Source organism: Pistacia vera, unplaced genomic scaffold (assembly GCF_008641045.1).
Source record: "Pistacia vera cultivar Batoury unplaced genomic scaffold, PisVer_v2 Contig146, whole genome shotgun sequence".
NCBI classification, from domain to species: Eukaryota; Viridiplantae; Streptophyta; class Magnoliopsida; order Sapindales; family Anacardiaceae; genus Pistacia; species Pistacia vera.
The window spans coordinates 497,976-505,320 of NW_022195532.1; the positions used below are offsets into that span (position 1 = coordinate 497,976).

The following is a 7,345-nucleotide window of genomic DNA, read 5'->3' on the forward strand; positions in this document are numbered from 1 at the left end:
GTTTGTAAAAATGCCATGCTTTTACTAATTTATACACCTGAGGTGATGATCTGGAATCCAGTGAATTATTGGGAATTTTAAGACGGAACTAAACAAACAACAATAAATTGATTTGGAACCAATTCTCTCCATTGCTAACATCTCCTCTGTTGATGCTCCCAGCAAGAGCATTTCATAACAATTCCACTCTGTTTTTAACTCAGCAACAACATTTTTATGGCATTTCTCACTCTGTTTTAACTCTCCCGGCAAGTGCATTTATGTCACTGATTTCTTGTCATTAGTCAATGATATTTGGAAAGATTATGCTTAATGAGCTTATGGGAGAATCAAGAAATGTAGATATGGCTCTAATCCCACATGGCCTAGAGCATATAATCTCACCCGTAACTTGAGATATAAAATGCAGTAAATTCCTACTTAAGCAGGAGCCGTGTGGTGAGCACAAAGCGAACTATTCTTTCGGCCTTTTACTAAAGAATACGTGTGCTCGCCACTCTAAAACGCATACCTCTATTTGGAGGGTTTGCTCTCTCGAGTGCAGTCCTATCAAATCTAGTAGGAAAATTGTTTATATAATTATAATCTTGCTTAATTTTTTAGGGTGTTATGCTCTATAAGTGCAGCCGACTGGGAATGTAACACAACTGTTATTGGTTTATTCATACCTTTTGGTTCCTAAGTGTCTCAAAACTACCTTCGGGGATCATGTAGGGGGAAAGTGTTTTAAAGCTGATGAAAATTGTATTTGGAAAAGCTCTTTTAATATTGGTTTTATAAAAAAGGAAAACGACGAATAAAATTTATGTACAAACTGGAAGAGTGGATATGAACTGATAGCTGAAGTTTGTGTACCAGAGTTTATGTGCATAATTCATTTGTATGTATATATATTTCTAAAAAGAACGAGGAAAAGAGGTGTATTAGATTTTGTTCAGAATTATCTATATAAGTTGACTTTATTACAAGGTTGAAGTATATATAGGTAGCCCCTTCAATGTTTTGGAAAAAAAGAAAAAAATTAATCCTAGCATTAATATCTACATATCTATCATTCTTTAAGGAATATCAGATCTCTAAGCAATCCACTTAATTCCATGTTATTTATGGAAAATGTAGTTTAGTTACCGAAAATTACTATTACAAAACCTGTCATGAAAATTCCATATAAACCTTTTCAGGGATTCAGGCTTTCATCTTAGCTTGGACATATCTTCTCTGTGCATATATCAGAAAAGAAAATGGAGAGAAAAAATTTATTTCAATTGATTTTGATAGTTTCTTTGGTGTTGGGGCTTTCTTTTTAGCCAGTCTACCGCTCTTTCAATGAAATATGTGCCAAAGAGTGCACAATAGATGTTTGTTATGGTAGCCAAATGTTGAAGCGTGCACTAAGAATGCTAAAACCTTGCAACTCTGAAACCTCTTTAGAGACTTCCACTGTCAAGAAAGGACACCTTTACTTCTGCGAATTGGTGTGTTTATCCATGTAAGTGATAAACCTATATATCTGCCATACAAATTTGTGCATGTTGATATTTCAATAGAAAATTTTATTAGTTGTTGGACCAGAACTTAAAACAATGCTTTTTTTTCCTCCCACATTGGTGATGAGAGGCAGTGAGCCTTCGAGTCCATTGTAAACTACAACTAAATCTTTGAAAAGGTCATCTTGCGCTTGGGCAATGACGCAGTAGTGAGGTTCAACGGGCGCGTCTATGCTGGTTGAAAACTATTTCCAAAAACCCCTCTTAGGCCCGGTTCATCTTGCCTTTGAGAATTTCGGAAGGGCTCCCTCGGGGTAAAGCCCTACAATTCCTAGTTAAAGCACCATATACCAACATTGACCAGTATAAACTTACTGAAGAAAGACCTCTGCATATTCTTAGTTTAAGGCTACAGATAACAGCATTGACAGGTATATACGTTAATGGATTAAGAGTTTTAAATGGGATTCCGGCAGGAAAGAAATTGAAAAACCAAACCTTGCGGTTGATACCATATAAAGACAGTATTAATTAGTAAGGACCAAGCTATGCCAGCCTATACCATATTAGTTTATCTTAATGTAAGGACCGTATAGTATTATTTATAGGACGAAGCTAGTTATAGTTATCGACTGGTTTAGGGTTTATGTTAGTTGTTTTGGAATTAAGTTCAATGAAATATATGGAGTGTTAGAATTCTAGAGAGAGAGAAAGAATTATAGAGAGAAGGCAAAGAATGAAATTATATATGCAGTATGTATTTTCCAATGTACAAGAGCTATCTATTTATACTTACAATATATGCTAGATCCATGCAGTGAATTATTGCTAATGGCTAAAATCAAGCTTGATTGATTCAAGCCATGATCAAGCCTTGCTTGATTTTGGCTAACACCCCCCCTCAAGCTCAAGTGGTTACAGCAGATTCTAGATTAAGATTGGAAACTAGCTCCGTGAATTGTCCAGTGATGAGCTTTGTGAGAGACATTGACAAGTTGATCGACGGAGCAGACAAACTACTAGCTCAACAGTGCCTTGTGCAAATGTGGTGGCGAATGAAGTGAAATCAATCTCAATGTATTTAATGCATTCATGGAAGACATCATTACAGCGATCTATATGCCTTATGATGTCAAAAAGAATAGGAACGGCAAAGGAAGGAGCAACCACCATATCTCTAGGAGCCGTTGGAGCCAAAGCAGTTCGGCAATGGTATCAGCTAAGCACATATTCGGCTTCTTTGTTAGATCGAGCTGTAATGATTGTTTCTTACTTCGCAAGAATGAGAAGACAAGGAAGAAATAGGAACCAATGGGGGAGCACGATCAGTAGGATCCCCTGCCCAATCAGCATCAAAGTAACACGCAACTATAGTGAGGAGCGAGCAAAAAAAAAGGAGACTCATGAAAAGAAGTGCATTTGATGTATCGCAGAATCCGTAGGACAGCAGTATAATAGGTGAAGCATGGGAGCAGAAAATGAATTGACTAACAGTATGAACAGCATAAGCGAGTCAGGCAAAGGAGTATCCCCGTGGCTACAAGAGGGAAGAGGCAATCGTAGACCGAAAGCACGGTTTAATACAATGGATTTCTGTTTCTTAAGGTAAATAAAAATATTCATGGGCATTGTGTTTTGCTCCTCCTCAAGGTCATAGAAGTGAACGAATATTAAGAGAATCGATTCATCAGCCCAGCAGGAGAGTTAGTCATGCCCTTACTAACTGAAAGAGAGAGATGCACGTAGTCTAAAATGAACTAGAAAAGATAAAACCTTCAATCCACACGTAAAATACTAAACCGCAGTAACTGATTATAAAAAACATGGGAGCCGTGTGGTGAGCACAAAGCGAACTATTCTTTAGCCTTTACTAAAGAATACCGTGTGCTCGCCACTGCCAAGCGGCATACCTCTATTTTGGAGGGGTTGTACTCTTTGAGTGCAACTCCTTAACAAACGCTAGTTTAGTGGTTGTAATGAAATGCTTGTTGAACCCAGAAACTTACGTGTTTACGTGGGGTTATGTCACGCCTGCATTTTACACAACTTGATTTACTTGGTGATGGAACTCCACACATGCTCTGTTTAGATTTACTGAAGAAGGTTCACCTGTTGAATGCTTTAAATTAGGCTACTCATATATGATTACTGTAACAGGAGTCATCTTTCAGAGCAATTGTCCACATGCATCACAAACAAGAGCTACAATGTTTTATTGTGCTTGACCACAAATAAAAGTGAGTATCTAAACTGTTGTTAAAAATGCCATGCTTTTACTAGTTTATAACACTTGATGCAAGAACTAATAAGTTTTCTTGCGGTCAGATGTGTCGGACCATCTTCACTAACATTCTCCTCTGTTTATGACTCTCCAGAAAGATTTTTCATAACGTTCTCCTCTGTTTGACTGTCCAGCAAGAGCATTTTCATAAATTCTTACTCTGTTTTTGACTTTAGCGAGGAGCATTTTTATAGCATTCTCATTCTGTTTTTTACCCTCCCAGGAAGTGCATTTTATGTTAGGGAGTTAAGATTTCTGATTTTAGTTAGTGCATTTTATGGCAGCTGCTTGGCATGGTCATTAGTCAATGAGCTTAGGGAGAATCAAGTAGTAGATATGGTTTCAAATACCACATGGCCTAGAACGTAGATCCTGACCATAACTTAGATATATAAGATGCGTAATTCTTTTCTAAGCACGGAGCGCGTGATGAGCAAAGGAACTATCTTTCGCCTTTTACTAAAGAATACCGTGTGCTCGCCACTCTAAAACGCATACTTATTTTGGAGGGGTTGTTCTCTCTTGAGGCAGCTCCCTATCAAATTTAGTCGTGAAAATTATGGTTATTGTATTTAAATTAATACGTATAGTAGATATAAGTTGTCAACGTAAACTTTTAATAAAGTATCGCGATATGATTTTATTAATTGGGTTTAAGGTTCCAAAAAACAAATTCAGGTCGGAATCTAAGTCACTAACTCAGTTCATAAAACTTGCCCAAATCTACCCTTTTTGCTGGAAAAAAGTGAAGGGAAGATGTGTTACCCATTACACTCCAGATGTTGGCCTAGGTCAAGAGGTGTGCTCCTCTCCTTAACTTTTTGGGTTCAAACCTTAGGGCCAACTATCTCAATGCATAATTGTCTTACTATTCATTGGTTGGTAGGGTATTCAAGGACCATAGTGATAGTTGAGATGCGCGTAAGCTGATTAGAACACCCCAGTTACCAAAAAAAAAAATATATGTGGCCTATTTTGCATGAGATAATAACCTAAAATGGAGGATAGATATGACATTGATCTTGAAATAATATGAATGGTGAGAGGAGAATGAATAAAATTCGTAATTTTGTGATTAATTTTAATATGTAGTACATAATTTAAAGCTAATACTATCACAAAATTGTTAATTAATCTTGAGGATGAATTAATTTTTAGAAAATTTTTTATTTTTAAAATACGTATCCTACGATACGATACATATTCGAAAAATTAGGTTTTCAATACACAATACATACACGATTTTGACAATTATGGTGAAAATTGCTTTATATAATAAGATCTTGGCTTAATTTTAAGGCAGCAAGACTGTGAATGTACCACACCTTGATTTGGTTTAGAGGTATGGAACTGCAAACATACACGTTCTGTTTCGATTATTGAAGGATCATTTGTGTAAGCCTTAAACCATGCCAATATTTATATGTCATTGATGGGTACTTTTTGCGATCGAAATTGTTTGGTTAGCAATAGCCAGAGTTTCAAGTCCAGTTCAGCAGGCTGCCTAAAAAAAATTCCTTAAAGCAGTTTGGTGAGGAGAAATCAGAGTCACTCTACTGATAGCAGAAAAATCAGCCACTAGTTCTTCAGTATGTAATTAATGAAAAACAGCTTGTTTATTATTCCAAATAAGTGAATAACAAATCAAAAAAATACGATAAATTGGCGATAAATAAAGGCAGCAATGTCAGGCCTGGTTTCTCCCACATGATTGAAACAAGAGAAGACACAATGCAGAGTAGAGCTATAAAAGAACATTGAGCCAGAAAAAGCATACCTTTCGGCCTTTTGGCTAAGATCAAGTGTAGTATCTGTGTATCAGTTTAATATTGATACGTGGGACATTGCCCACATGATATTAAATTTATCTTTTTAGGGGGAGGATCCACTTCAGTAGCTTGCTACTGGGTTCCTGAAGCGTTGCCCATGCGTTGCACTACTGCAAGGGCCTGGCGACCCCAACCCAAATCCAGTTTAAATTACAATCTCTGAAGGATCTTTATGCAAAAAACAACAAGCCAAGATTCTTTCTGCTGGATAATTTTAGTTTATATGAAAATGAAGTTGTGATGATAAAAAATTGCCGGCAATAGTAATATTAAGGTTGTGGTGTCGTTCGCACGTCAGTCCATCACACTAAAGGTCCAGTTCGAGTCCAGGCAAACCCAAACATAAATTTATTTAATTTTCGATGGGCAAAGCCAAAAATTAAATCATTTCATTTTCGATTACTTAACAATGAATATAATATCATTCCATTTAAATTGATTTTTTTTCATTTAATACATTATTTTTAATTTTTTTTTAATTTTTCGTTTTCTTAGTAGCCAGAAAGGAACAAAACCGATTGGTTCCCAAGAAAAAGAACGAAATGGACACTGAAATAGACCGGAATTGAATGCAGTAAATTAAAATATGTGAATTTGTGACAAAAGAATAAAATTAATAGTAATATTACATGTTTATGAATCTTTAATTAAACAATTACCTTTTTTAATTATACCTGACTCGTGAGGTTGTCATACTATTAATGTAATTTTATAATTATTAATTCAAAATAGTAATGCACTAAATAATAATGTTTATCAATTATCATATATAATTAATTAATGAAAAATTTATTTAGATATAATGAAAGATAAAACTTGATAATTAGGTAAATAAATAAATTATTCAATCAATATATACTTATTCAAAAATAATTATTTAATTAGATCTAATTTAAATATTCACTTAATTAATCAAAACTTCAATATTAATTATTTAAAAAAAAATTTTAAATATATATATATAATATTTTTATTAATATAATCTACACCAATACAAATGGGGCCCTCAAGGCCACACACGCAACCACACGAGTTTTACCCATTCTAAATTTTTATATGTAAAATTATTAGACCCCCCATTCTCTAATTGATATTTTCGTTTTTGTCCAAGTTCCAAGCAGGTTCTAGCTCGGGTACCCACCTGGGTTCCAAGCAAGTGCCATATCGGGTACTCGTATCGGTTCCAGCAAGTCATCAAGGACTCGCCATTAGTTGCGTTCGGTTTCGGTTTTAATTTTGGTTTTAGTTCCAGCGGAACCGGACCCGTACAATGTTGACCTAAAATATTGGAATCGGAACCTATTAGTACAGTATCGATTCGGTTCCAATTCTCGTTCTAGTTTACCTATACCCATGCTCACCCTTAATCGTTGGCTCCCATGGGTGGGTTGCATAGTCAGTTTTCATGAAGTGAATTACTAAATAAAGCTGTTTATGTATAAGCTTATTAAAGTTTAGAAATATCAAAAAAATCTCTATGTGTATTTGATGAATCTACGAATATCAATGTTGTTGGGTGTATCTGGTTACGATGTCAATCTATTTTGCTAAAGGTCTAGTGCGAGTGAGCAAAGCAAAAATAAATTATATTTTTATTTTCGATTACAAACATGAAATAAACATCATTCACTTTAAATTGATTTTTTTTTTCAACTTGTCATCTTCTTGGCATCGCAAGACAATACATACATCACAAGAAGTTCTACATAATAACTACCAAACACAATTAATTTAAGATAAAGAAATAG

General features: G+C 35.1%; 3 non-coding genes and 2 pseudogenes across 3 annotated transcripts; all 5 read left to right on the forward strand.

Moving 5' to 3' along the window:
- Positions 1-428: 428 nt before the first annotated feature.
- LOC116123957 lies at positions 429-545 on the forward strand. Its single transcript, XR_004127138.1, has one exon. It is a non-coding gene; the product is annotated as a U5 spliceosomal RNA (small nuclear RNA).
- Positions 546-1,669: 1,124 nt separating this feature from the next.
- Positions 1,670-1,802, forward strand: LOC116123947 (annotated as a pseudogene).
- Positions 1,803-3,314: 1,512 nt separating this feature from the next.
- LOC116123956 lies at positions 3,315-3,432 on the forward strand. Its single transcript, XR_004127137.1, has one exon. It is a non-coding gene; the product is annotated as a U5 spliceosomal RNA (small nuclear RNA).
- Positions 3,433-4,189: 757 nt separating this feature from the next.
- Positions 4,190-4,301, forward strand: LOC116123958 (annotated as a pseudogene).
- A 1,240-nt stretch (positions 4,302-5,541) lies between these two features.
- LOC116123943 lies at positions 5,542-5,731 on the forward strand. The gene has a single exon (XR_004127127.1). It is a non-coding gene; the product is annotated as a U2 spliceosomal RNA (small nuclear RNA).
- Positions 5,732-7,345: the final 1,614 nt, after the last annotated feature.